This window comes from Chenopodium album, chromosome 11 (assembly GCF_948465745.1).
Source record: "Chenopodium album chromosome 11, dcCheAlbu1.1, whole genome shotgun sequence".
NCBI classification, from domain to species: domain Eukaryota; kingdom Viridiplantae; phylum Streptophyta; class Magnoliopsida; order Caryophyllales; family Amaranthaceae; genus Chenopodium; species Chenopodium album.
In genome coordinates, this window is record NC_137844.1 from 3845001 (window position 1) to 3858353 (window position 13353).

The 13353-nt window shown below is 34.4% G+C and overlaps 1 non-coding gene across 1 annotated transcript; it reads right to left on the reverse strand.

The window, feature by feature from the left end:
• Positions 1–12918: 12918 nt before the first annotated feature.
• On the reverse strand, positions 12919–12992 carry TRNAW-CCA (transfer RNA tryptophan (anticodon CCA)). Its single transcript has one exon. It is a non-coding gene; the product is annotated as a tRNA-Trp (tRNA).
• Positions 12993–13353: the final 361 nt, after the last annotated feature.

Genomic DNA, 13353 nt, shown 5'->3' on the forward strand with positions numbered 1-13353 from the left:
CTTCAATTTTTAATTTTTACAACAAAGCAACAAGGTCTACTCGACATAAATTAGGCCCTAATGAAACCTTTTATAGGAATCTTTCATAAAATTCTCAATTAATATTATCAACTAATCAAAACGGTTCGTTAATAGACCATGTATTTGATTTGTCAAATACATCATTATTGTATACTCTTTCATATGTATGGCGCAACCCAATCGTAACCGTTGTTTTTCAAGTTTCGAATTTCGTATCCCCATTTGAATTGAAAGAACTAAAAAATTCGAAATTGACTCTTGACAGCGGTATATGTTGTATATGTATATCCTAGATGTGAAAATAGGCAGAATTCCATCATGAAAGGGTAAAAGAATAGGCTAGATATAAATCTATCTACTAAATCCAAACTAAGTCCCAGTGCGATAGAAATAAGGAATCATAAAAAAAATATAGTTTTAGAGTTCGGGTTCGATTTCCATAGATAATACAGAAAGGATTGTCTATAATGATAGGCAAATAAAAGACTTTCTTAGGATTGTTATTGAATTGAATACAATAATTCAAAAACGTAAAGTAAGCAATTGAATTGCAGTCCTTTTGTTGGTACCGGCAAAACGGATTGCTAACTCCAATTTCTTTTTTAATTAATCGATCAGCTTGCTTTCGGACATTTTTTTTTTTTTGGATTCGATAATTTTCATTTTTCGCAAAAAATTTCGACATACTTTATATTATGAGAATCAATCCTACTACTTCTAGTCCTGGGGTTTCCACACTTGAAAAAAAAAACCTGGGGCGTATCGCTCAAATTATTGGTCCGGTACTGGACGTAGCTTTTCCTCCAGGCAAGATGCCCAATATTTACAATGCTCTAGTAGTTAAAGGTCGAGATACTACTGGTGAACCAATTAATGTTACTTGTGAGGTACAACAATTATTAGGAAATAATCGAGTTAGGGCTGTAGCTATGAGTGCTACAGAGGGTCTAACGCGAGGGATGGAAGTTATTGACACAGGAGCTCCTTTAAGCGTTCCAGTCGGGGGAGCGACTCTCGGTCGCATTTTTAACGTGCTTGGAGAGCCTGTTGATAATTTGGGTCCAGTTGATACTCGCACAACATCTCCTATTCATAGATCTGCGCCCGCCTTTACTCAGTTAGATACAAAATTATCTATTTTTGAAACAGGAATTAAAGTGGTAGATCTTTTAGCCCCCTATCGTCGTGGAGGAAAAATCGGACTATTTGGGGGAGCGGGAGTGGGGAAAACAGTACTCATTATGGAATTGATTAACAATATTGCAAAAGCGCATGGGGGTGTATCCGTATTTGGCGGAGTAGGTGAACGTACTCGTGAAGGAAATGATCTTTACATGGAAATGAAAGAATCCGGCGTTATCAATGAACAAAATATTGCAGAGTCAAAGGTGGCTTTAGTCTACGGGCAAATGAATGAACCGCCAGGGGCGCGTATGAGAGTTGGGTTGACTGCCCTAACTATGGCGGAATATTTTCGAGATGTTAATGAACAAGACGTACTTCTATTTATCGACAATATCTTCCGTTTTGTCCAAGCGGGATCTGAAGTATCTGCCTTATTAGGTAGAATGCCTTCCGCTGAAGGCTATCAACCTACCCTTAGTACCGAAATGGGTACATTACAGGAAAGAATTACTTCTACAAAAGAAGGTTCCATAACTTCGATTCAAGAAGTTTATGTACCTGCGGACGATTTGACCGATCCCGCTCCTGCCACGACATTTGCACATTTAGATGCTACTACCGTACTATCAAGGGGATTGGCCGCTAAAGGGATTTATCCAGCGGTGGATCCCCTAGATTCAACGTCAACTATGCTCCAACCTAGAATTGTTGGCGAGGAACATTATGAAATTGCGCAAAAAGTTAAGGAAACCTTACAACGTTACAAAGAACTTCAGGACATTATAGCTATCCTTGGATTGGACGAATTATCCGAAGAAGATCGTTTAACTGTAGCAAGAGCACGAAAAATTGAGTGTTTCTTATCACAACCTTTTTTCGTAGCAGAAGTATTTACGGGCTCTCCAGGAAAATATGTTGGTCTAACAGAAACAATTAGAGGGTTTCAATTGATCCTTTCCGGAGAATTAGATGGTCTTCCTGAGCAGGCTTTTTATTTGGTAGGTAACATCGACGAAGCTACCGCGAAAGCTATGAACTTAGAAACGGAGAGCAAATTAAAGAAATGACTTTAAATCTTTGTGTACTGACTCCTAATCGAAGTGTTTGGAATTCAGAAGTAAAAGAAATCATTTTATCTACTAATAGTGGCCAAATTAGTGTATTACCAAACCATGCCCCTACTGCCACAGCGGTAGATATAGGAATTTTAAGAATACGTCTTAACGACCAATGGTTAACAATGGCTTTGATGGGCGGTTTTGCTAGAATAGGCAATAATGAGATTACGATTTTAGTAAATGATGCTGAGAGGGGTAGTGACATTGATTCACAAGAAGCTCAGCAAACTCTTGAAATAGCAGAAGCTAACTTGAGGAAAGCGGAAGGAAAGAGACAAGTAATTGAAGCAAATTTAGCTTTGAGACGAGCTAGGACACGAGTAGAGGCTAGCAATCCGATTTCTTCGTAACCAGTCGGTGCGTGCGTACAAATAATCATAATCAAAAGAAGTTCTGTTTGTACACTCTTTCTATATATAGAATCTAAATATATAGAAGATATCTTTTTCTTTTTATTTTGTTGATTGAATCAACAAAATAAAAAGAAAAAGAGAATCTATTTAATAGTCTTAATAATCCAAAGGGTAAGTAGAAAAACTTATTAAATACCCTCGACTCTGACTTTGGTATCTAATAAGTTTTACCTACTATTGGATTTGAACCAATGACTCCCGCCGTATGAAAGCAACACTCTAACCGCTGAGTTAAGTAGGCCTTCTATCATTACAAAGAGGACTAAATATAACCATTCCATAGATTGATTATAAACCGAATACTGCTTATAAGCAATAGAAATCAAACGGATCAAAGAGCTATGATGGTATATCGGAGAATATTTCTCTTGACAAGAAATTATCTACATACTAAAATATGGAGCATAAACACAAGGGCTATAGCTCAGCTAGGTAGAGCACCTCGTTTACACGCGCGCCAATGTTTTTCAGGGAAGTCCATCATGCAATCAAAAGAATGAATCTTTTTGAAAAATCGATGTCTTACTCTAGGCTTTGAGGAAACAAAACAAGAGAACAATAGCCTGACAATGAATTCTAGTTCGGTCCAATTCAAGTGTCTATTTAGTTACCAAATAGAACCCATTATTGATTTGACATATTGATAGGGTGAATACCCAACCTATTCAATGCTAGGCATAATGAGTATAAGGGCCTCAAAAAATCTCTTTTCGTCCTATGAACTTTAAGGTGTATGAAGTTTCATATTGGATTCTTTGAAACACTTTGGTAGTGCTTTTGAATCAAAGTTCAAATGAATAATGAATCTGAGCACACGGAACCATTTTCTTTCTATCAAGAAAAATATGGTAGACTAGCTGATATTTATATCAGTTAATGAAAAAGCCCAATGCAAAAAAATGCATGTTGGGTTTTTGAAACAGTTCAAATCATTTTGAGAATACAAAGTTTGATCGGTTTTACCGAGAAGGTCTACGGTTCGAGTCCGTATAGCCCTACTAAATATATAGTAATATTTGATTGTTAGTTAAAACCAATCAATTGCAATTGAATGGAAGAAATGGATCTAGGAACACCCTACTTAGATTTGTTTAGTACAATTTGATTTGGAGCCAAGCCTGGGTTTGAATTTGAAAAGAAATTTCATTGGAAACATTGTTAAAGAGACTTTTCGATTTCATACATATACCTTCCCTATCAAAGCGTAAAACAAGTAGTCTTTTTTTCTTTTCCTTATACAATCAACAGAAACAACTCTGTTCGAACTCGATTTTTTAAATCAAAAATATAACAACCCGATTCCAATTCTGAAATCGAAGTTCTTAAACATTCTCTATACGCGTGAATTTTCTCTTCTAAGAAAAAAATTCTTTCTTTCAATATAATACTTCATTAATATTTAGTTAATAATCTGAGCGGTTGTATCTAGATGCTTATTCTGACAAGAAATGTTCCATTTTTTTTCATCAAATAATGACTATTCATCGATTTTTTTCATGCGAATGGGGGGCAAGAAAACTCTATGAAAAAGGGTTGGTTCAATTCGATCTTGTCTAAAAAAGAGTTAGAACACAGATACGGGTGTGGATTAAGTAAATCAATGGACAGTCTTGGTCCTACTGAAAATACCAGTACAACGGAAGATCCGAGTCTAAATGATACAGAAAAAAACATTCATAGTTGGAGAAATAGTGACAGTTCTAGTTATAGTAATGTTGATCATTTAGTTCGTGTTATGGACATTCGGAATTTCATCTCTGATACTCATTTTTTACTTATAGATAGTAAAGGGGACGGTTATTCCCTATACTTCGATATTGAAAATCAAATTTTTGAGATTGACAACAATCCGTCTTTTCTGAATGAACTGCAAAGTTCCTTTTCGAATTATTGGAATTCAAGTTATCTGAACTCTAGATCTAAGAGTGGCGATACTTATAATGATCATTCCATGGATTATACTGAAGATAGTTGGAATAATCACATTAATAATTGCATTGACAATTATCTTCATTCTCAAATCCGTAGTGGCAGTTCCATCCTAAGTGATAGTGACAATTACAGTGATAGTTACATTTTGAGTTACATTTTTAATGAAAGTGGAAATACCTGCGAAAGTTTCAGTAAAAGAATTATCACGAACGACAGTAATTTCCCTAAAATCGAAAATTCTACTAATCTTGATGTAACTCAAAAATATAAACATTTGTGGGTTCAATGCGAAAATTGTTATGCATTAAATTACAAGAAATTACTTAAGTCAAAAATGGGTATTTGTGAACAATGTGGATATCATTTGAAAATGAGTAGTTCAGATAGAATCGAACTTCTGATTGATCCTGGTACTTGGAATCCTATGGATGAAGGTATGGTCTCTATGGATCCTATCGAATTTCATTCGGAGGAGGAAGCTTATAAAGATCGTATTGATTCTTATCAAATAAAGACAGGTTTAACTGAAGCTGTTCAAACAGGTATAGGTCAACTAAACGGTATTCCTGTAGCAATTGGTGTTATGGATTTTCAGTTTATGGGAGGCAGTATGGGATCCGTAGTAGGGGAAAAGATCACCCGATTGATTGAGTATGCTGCCAATAAATTAATCCCCCTTATTATAGTATGTGCTTCCGGGGGGGCACGCATGCAAGAAGGAAGCTTGAGCTTAATGCAAATGGCGAAAATCTCGTCGGTTTTATATGATTATCAATCAAATAAAAAGTTATTTTATGTATCAATCCTTACATCTCCTACTACTGGTGGGGTGACTGCCAGCTTTGGTATGTTGGGGGATATCATTATTGCTGAACCGAACGCCTACATTGCATTTGCGGGTAAAAGAGTAATTGAGCAAACATTGAATAAGACAGTACCTGAAGGGTCACAAGCAGCCGAATTTTTATTCCATAAGGGTTTATTCGATCCAATCGTACCACGTAATCTTTTAAAAGGTGTTCTAAGTGAGTTATTTCAGCTGCATGCTTTTTTTCCTTTGAATCAAAATAAAGGCGAGGATTAAGGGCAATTTTTATATTTGTGTCAAAAAGTTTTTTTATTCCAAAATTAGGATGTCGCGAACCAAAAACCTCCATGCTTATTTCCTTTAGATTCCAATAAAAAAAACTTTTTGTTTGTATCTTTCGTCGGGGAGTCTTTATTTAAAATACCTCTTGGATCGGACTCTAACGACTTCTTTGGAAATTGAATTTATAATAAATCCTCTATTTTTCGATTTTCTTGAATTAGTAAAAGCAAAAGAAAGAAAAAAAGAGAAAGTAAACGCGATTAGCATATATTATATGTAGAAATCGAATTGCTTTTTTAGTTCTACATTTCTTGTACTTATTCTATACTATATTCATTCTATAGAATTCTAATTAATTAATTTTAATATAATAAGATAATAACAACAAAAATATAACAAACAGGTACAATTACAATATCGTAAATCGAGGTACCCGGTCTATGACAACTATGAACTTTCCCTCAATTTTTGTGCCTTTAGTAGGCCTAGTATTTCCAGCGATTGCAATGGCTTCTTTATTTCTTCATGTTCAAAAAAATAAAATTGTTTAGATCGTCTCGTCAAAATCTCATTTTTAAAAACTTAGACTTGAATTATAATAGAGATATATGTTTAGCGGAATGGTATAACACATGATTTCTTCCGAACATAAATGAATGAGCTCTTATGTATGTGATGTAAACGGAAAAATGACAATACAATATTAGGGGTAGATGTTATTATTTTGATCGAACTAAAAGAAAAAATAGAAAGAAATAAAAGTGAAACACCTCTGACATCAAAATAGGACTAGTTGATGAGAGTTACATCGGAAACAAGACAGAGTAAGGAAAGTACAATTCATTTGGGGTATTCTTTCAATTCAAATTAAATGCAACCGGATCTAGTATGAATTGGCGATCAGAACGTATATGGGTAGAACTTATAACGGGATCTCGAAAAATAAGTAATTTCTGCTGGGCCTTTATCCTTTTTTTCGGTTCATTAGGATTCTTGTTGGTTGGAATTTCCAGCTATCTTGGTAAGAATTTGATATCTTTATTTCCTCCCCAGCAAATTCTTTTTTTTCCACAAGGGATCGTGATGTCTTTCTATGGGATTGCCGGCCTCTTTATTAGCTCATATTTGTGGTGTGCAATTTCGTGGAATGTGGGTAGTGGTTATGATCGATTCGATAGAAAAAAGGGAATAGTCTGTATTTTTCGCTGGGGATTCCCTGGAAAAAATCGTCGCATCTTTTTCCGATATCTTATAAAAGATATTCAGTCTATTAGAATAGAACTTAAAGAGGGTATTTATACTCGCCGTGTTCTTTATCTGGAAATCAGAGGACAAGGAGCCATTCCTTTAACTCGTACTGATGAGAATTTGACTCCACGAGAAATGGAACAAAAGGCGGCTGAATTGGCCTATTTCTTGCGTGTACCAATTGAAGGATTTTGAAAAATGAACGGAAATACCGAACGTTTTCTTAACTTGGCGTAAAATACAAAATCTAGAATACGTTTTTCTACGGCATACCTTAACAGAAATCTCATCAGAACGCCCACTCGGGTCAAAGCAGACGTATACAGAACAACCAAAAGGGGGAAACTGTTTATGTCTACAAATACAAACCAATTCAATTCCATAGAATTTCCAGTATTTGTAATTGATATATTACATACATTATGTAAATTTTATCGCTTTTTTAGTAATCTTTTGTTCGCTTTAATGATGAAATAATTTGATTTCTTATAATTTCTAATTATAACGAGAATTAAATTATCCAAATTCTGTCGTGTTTTGCCATCCATTTTTATTATCACATTCAAGTCTTAAATTCTTTTTTTGTGCTATGGTTAATTTGTTCAATTTTTGGAAATATTTTCTATTTTGGTAGAAAGTGAGTTCTTTCATCTTGAAATCAAAATAAAAAAAATTCATTAATTGAAAAAAACGAAATGGCTCTGCCGGGTATTCGTCGAAAGCAATTCCTTCCTTTCGATGAATACCCGGTGGGTTCATTAACAATTTATAGATGAAAAAAAATGGAAAAAAAGAAAGCATTTATTCCTTTTCTATATCTTGTATCTATAGTATTTTTACCCTGGTGGATCTATCTATCATTTCAAAAAAGTCTGGAATCTTGGGTTACTACTTGGTGGAATACTAAGCAATCTGAAACTTTTTTGAATGATATTCAAGAAAAAAATCTTCGCGAAAAATGGATCGAATTCGAGGAGCTCCGCTTGTTGGACGAAATGATAAAGGAATGTCCAGAAACACATCTACAAAAGCTTCGTATAGGAATCCACAATGAAACGATTCAATTGATCAAGACGTACAATGAAGATTGTATCCATATGATTTTGCACTTCTCCACAAATTTTATCTGTTTCCTTATTCTAGGTGGTTATTCCATTCTGGGAAATAAAGAACTTATTCGTCTTAATTCTTGGGTTCAGGAATTCCTATATAACTTAAGCGACACAATAAAAGCTTTTTCCATTCTTTTAGTAACCGATTTATGTATCGGATTTCATTCGCCCCAAGGTTGGGAACTACTGATTAGCTCTATCTACAAAGATTTTGGATTTGCCCATAACGATCAAATTATATCGAGTCTTGTTTCCACTTTTCCAGTCATTCTAGATACATTTTTAAAATATTGGATTTTCCGTTCTTTAAATCGTGTATCCCCATCACTTGTAGTGATTTATCATTCAATGAATGACTGAAAAAAAGAAAAGGGGTATATGAAGAGAAATCTAATTCGAGTTTTTAATTCGAATGTTGCTTTGTACATAATCAATAATCAAAGCATTACCAATTGTACCCCCTCTTTTCTACCCGTCTAAGGCGGGGAGTTCCTCCTATATTCCAGTAATATTATTTTATTAAATTAAGTTTTCAGTTAAAGTAAATAGCAGACTGATGGATAGGGAACTCTATTAGCAACCTACCAAATTTATTGTAGAAATTTTCGGAATCAACGGTTGGACCATGCAAACTATAAATACCTTTTCTTGGATAAAAGAACAGATTACTCGATCCATTTCCATCTCGCTCGTGATATATATAATAACTCGGTCATCCATTTCGAATGCATATCCCATTTTCGCACAGCAAGGTTATGAAAATCCACGAGAAGCGACTGGACGTATTGTATGTGCCAATTGCCATTTAGCCAATAAGCCCGTGGATATTGAGGTTCCACAAGCGGTCCTTCCGGATACTGTATTTGAAGCAGTTGTTCGAATTCCTTATGATATGCAATTAAAACAAGTTCTTGCTAATGGCAAAAAGGGGGGTTTGAATGTGGGGGCTGTTCTTATTTTACCTGAGGGGTTTGAATTAGCCCCCCCCGACCGTATTTCTCCAGAGATGAAAGAAAAGATAGTGAATCTTTCTTTTCAGAGCTATCGCCCCAATAAAAAAAATATTCTTGTGATAGGTCCTATTCCGGGGCAAAAATATAGTGAAATTACCTTTCCTATTCTTTCCCCAGACCCTGCCACTAAGAAAGACGTTCACTTCTTAAAATATCCGATATATGTAGGTGGTAACAGAGGAAGGGGTCAGATTTACCCTGACGGAAGCAAGAGTAATAATACAGTTTATAATGCCACAACAGCAGGTATAGTAAAGAAAATTGTACGAAAAGAAAAGGGCGGATACGAAATAAACATAGCGGATGCCTCGGACGGACGTGAAGTCGTTGATATTATCCCGCCAGGACCGGAGCTTCTTGTTTCAGAGGGTGAATCTATCAAACTTGATCAACCATTAACAAGTAATCCTAATGTGGGTGGATTTGGTCAAGGAGATGCAGAAATAGTCCTTCAAGACCCACTGCGCGTACAAGGGCTTTTGTTCTTCTTTGCATCCGTTATTCTAGCACAAATCTTTTTGGTTCTTAAAAAGAAACAGTTCGAGAAGGTTCAATTGTCCGAAATGAATTTCTAGATTCGTGAATTTATCAAGATCAAGCTTGTAACAATAACAAAATTCTTGTTGACAATTCAATTCTTTGACAGTTTTGGATGATCAATAAAAAAAAAAAAATTACGAGAAGGTTCTTTTTTGTTTGTTTCTACTTTTCTTCTACATCTACGAGCAAGATTTTGAGTTATAATAATATATTGGATTGTGAAGAAAACTTTTTTACTTTTTTCCAATCGAAATTTGACTCGATACTAGACTAAAAGGGGAATATAACGAAAAGAATAATGAGGGGACCAAATGATTCTAGGGGGATTTATCCGCCTTCCTGGTCTTAGACACACGACAAGGACTTTTACACATACTTGTCGTGTGTCGAAATAGTAACGGGTCTTGATTCCCTTCGTCAAAGACTTAGTCGGAATTTTTATTTTTTCTAGATTTCACCCTTTTTTCGTTTTAGATTGATTCTTTTTTTCTTAGTATTACATGTATAAGGAGCGGACAAACTGAAAAAAGAGAGAGGTCAATTTCTTGAACAAATGGAACTTCTTGCATTCTATTTAATCTAGAAAAATAGAGCTTCTATTTGGTCATTCAATAAATCAATTGATTGCTTCTTTCTCTTTCTTTTAACTTAACAATTTAGGAAGGACCAATAAGTATGATCGAGGAATATATGTTCTGAATAACCAAATACACTTTTCAAAAACATCGAAAAAGGGGTCCGTTTTTCATTTATAGGAAAAAATTCGAATAAAAAATTATGATAATTAAAAAAAGAATTAAATGGGACCTCCCCCTTCTTTGTTTGTCTAATTCGAGGGGGAAGGAAGGTCCCGTTGAGTTCTTATACTTTCATGTCTATACCTCGATTAATCAAATTACTACTTACTACAACGATGAGCCTAATCCAGAATATGAACCATAAAAGAAAATACCTAGTAAACCGATCACAAGAATACCAGCTACAGTACCTATTATCCAAAGAGGAATTCGTCCAGTAGTATCGGCCATTTACCCCACTTCCCTCCACATTTCATCAAGTGGTCGTGCTAGAGACATAAACAGTCATGGATAATTATGAAATGAGGTCCTTCCGAATGGGATAAAAGAATTCCTACTCTATTCGAATTCTATATATTTCTTTCCTTCTCTTTATTTAATTGAAAAAATAATTAGAAAATAAAACAGCAAGTACAAAAATGAGTAATAGACCCCAATAAAGACTGGTACGATTCAATTCAACATTTTGTTCGTTCGGGTTTGATTGTGTCGTAGCTCTATAATTCGGATTCGGTTTTGTTTATCGTTGGATGAACTGCATTGCGGATATTGACCCCAAAAAAGAAACGGTAGGTACAGCCAGTCCGTGAACAGCCAGCCATCGCACTGTAAAAATTGGATAGGTTCGATCTATGGTCATTGGGCCTCCTAAAAGGATCTACTAAATTCATCAAGTTGCTCCAAAGAGTCAAAACGGCCGGTTATTAATGGAATTCCTTGTCGGCTCTCTGTGAAATATTCGTTTGGTCGAGGGCTTCCAAACACATCGTAAGCTAAACCCGTGCTGACGAATAACCAACCCGCAATGAATAGGGAGGGTATAGTAATACTATGAATAACCCAGTATCGAATACTTGTAATAATATCAGCAAAAGAACGTTCTCCTGTGCTTCCAGACATACTGAGCTCCACATATTCTTGTACAGTCAAAGGCAAATCCATAAAAGATGAAATCAGTAAATGGAAATTTACTTTTTACTCTACGTAAAAACGTAAAAAACCTGTAGGATTACCAATAGAGTACCAAAGGTGTCTTTAGAGTATACCGAATCAGTATAGCTATCCTTCTTCGGACACAACAAGGCAATTTTAATTAATATTGAACTGAAGTACACGTGACTTTATTTTTTTTTTGTCTACGTGGAACTAGGCACCATTTTGTTTTTTTCTATAGAAAATTTTTTCAAATAGAACTAGTATACAGTTTCTCTCTATCATTGTATTGGCTTCAGACTCGAAACTGAAGGTCGAGGAAAGTGGAAATCTGACAAGTTGGTTTCGATCTAATAATTCGTGAAAAATTCTAGAAGAAGAAGCGGTTATAGATATAGAAATAGAAGAGGTTTGGGGAATTCCGTACTTTATTTAATATTTTTAGGGATTGTTTAATTGTCGAAAAAAAAAGATTCATTAATTGATTTCAATTAATGCATTTTTGTAATACATCCATTGTTGCATTAAATCCAAAGGTTTTTTTTGACCTAACTGCAAGAATGCGGGTTTCTATTTATAACTAAATAATATTAAACGTGGAACCTATAAAGACAAAGATAGTAGCAAGTCTTAGTCTTAGAATCGAGTTGGACAAAATAAATCGATTTTTTTTCATTTTTTTATATTCTATAGCGATTCAAATAAATAACTTTTTTGAAAAAAATTTCATGGCATAGTTATTATTTGTTTAATATTCGATTAGTTTACTCAAGGGTTTCCAAAAAAATCCGTTGATTCAAAATGACGAGATGTGTAAATGTCACAGATAATGAGTCATTTCTTTCTTTTTCTACGGCCCTTCCTTTTTTTTTGTTAGTGGCATTTATAATGTAAAAAAGAAATGTAATAGTTGATGAATCAAAAAATTTCAATTGAACTTATTCTTTGATCCTTTGAATTGCTTTTTTTCTTATTCGCTTTCCAAATGGAAACTTAGGTAAGTACTTTAGAAACATATATGTATAAAAAGAACATCTTTTTTTTAGCCCCTTCATGTCTACTCTAACTAGTTATTTCGGTTTTTTACTAGCGGCATTAACTATAACCTCTGCTTTATTTATAGGTCTAAGCAAGATACGACTTATTTAAAATTAATTGAATAAACAACTCAAGAAATCTTTCTGTACTGTAGGATTCCGTCTATTTTAGAGTTCTTTACTGCGACAATTGATAGTTTTTGGTTATTGAGATTCGTGGGGAATTCAGATTCATATTTAGGGATAGATATTACCTTTCTTTTTTTTTTTCAAACGAATTGAAATGATTGAAGTTTTTCTATTTGGAATCGTCTTAGGTCTAATTCCTATTACTTTGGCTGGATTATTTGTGACGGCATATTTACAATACAGACGCGGTGATCAGTTGGATCTTTGATTAATTAACAAATCTTTTTTTGATTGACCTCCTCCTTTCTCAAATCAACAGGAGGTCAATTTTCGATTAGATTACTGTTCATTTAGTTTAGTCTAAGTCTTTTCTATTTCTATAATTCAACTTGACTTAACAACAATGGAATCACGCTCTGTAGGATTTGAACCTACGACATCGGGTTTTGGAGACCCACGTTCTACCGAACTAAACTAAGAGCGCTTTCTTATCACAATAGATAAGAAAGATTGGCAAGAATGGTTTTTTTTATAACTCCAAACTATATCTATATCCTGTATGCATAGATTATCTACCATATAGAGTATCATAAAAAAAAAAGAGATTACGTATCTTCGATTTTAATCAAAATTTCAATTAATTCCTCCTTACTTCTCAGAGTAAAAGTAATTAGGTAGGGATGACAGGATTTGAACCCGTTCACTTTTTCTATAGGGATCATCTAGAAAGTAAGTTGTTTTGAATTAAATAAATGCATTCATACAAAAAGCTGACATAGATGTTATGGGTGAAATGAATTCTCTTTTGTTTTGTAATTTCGTTCCCACCTTAACTTAAACTTAAT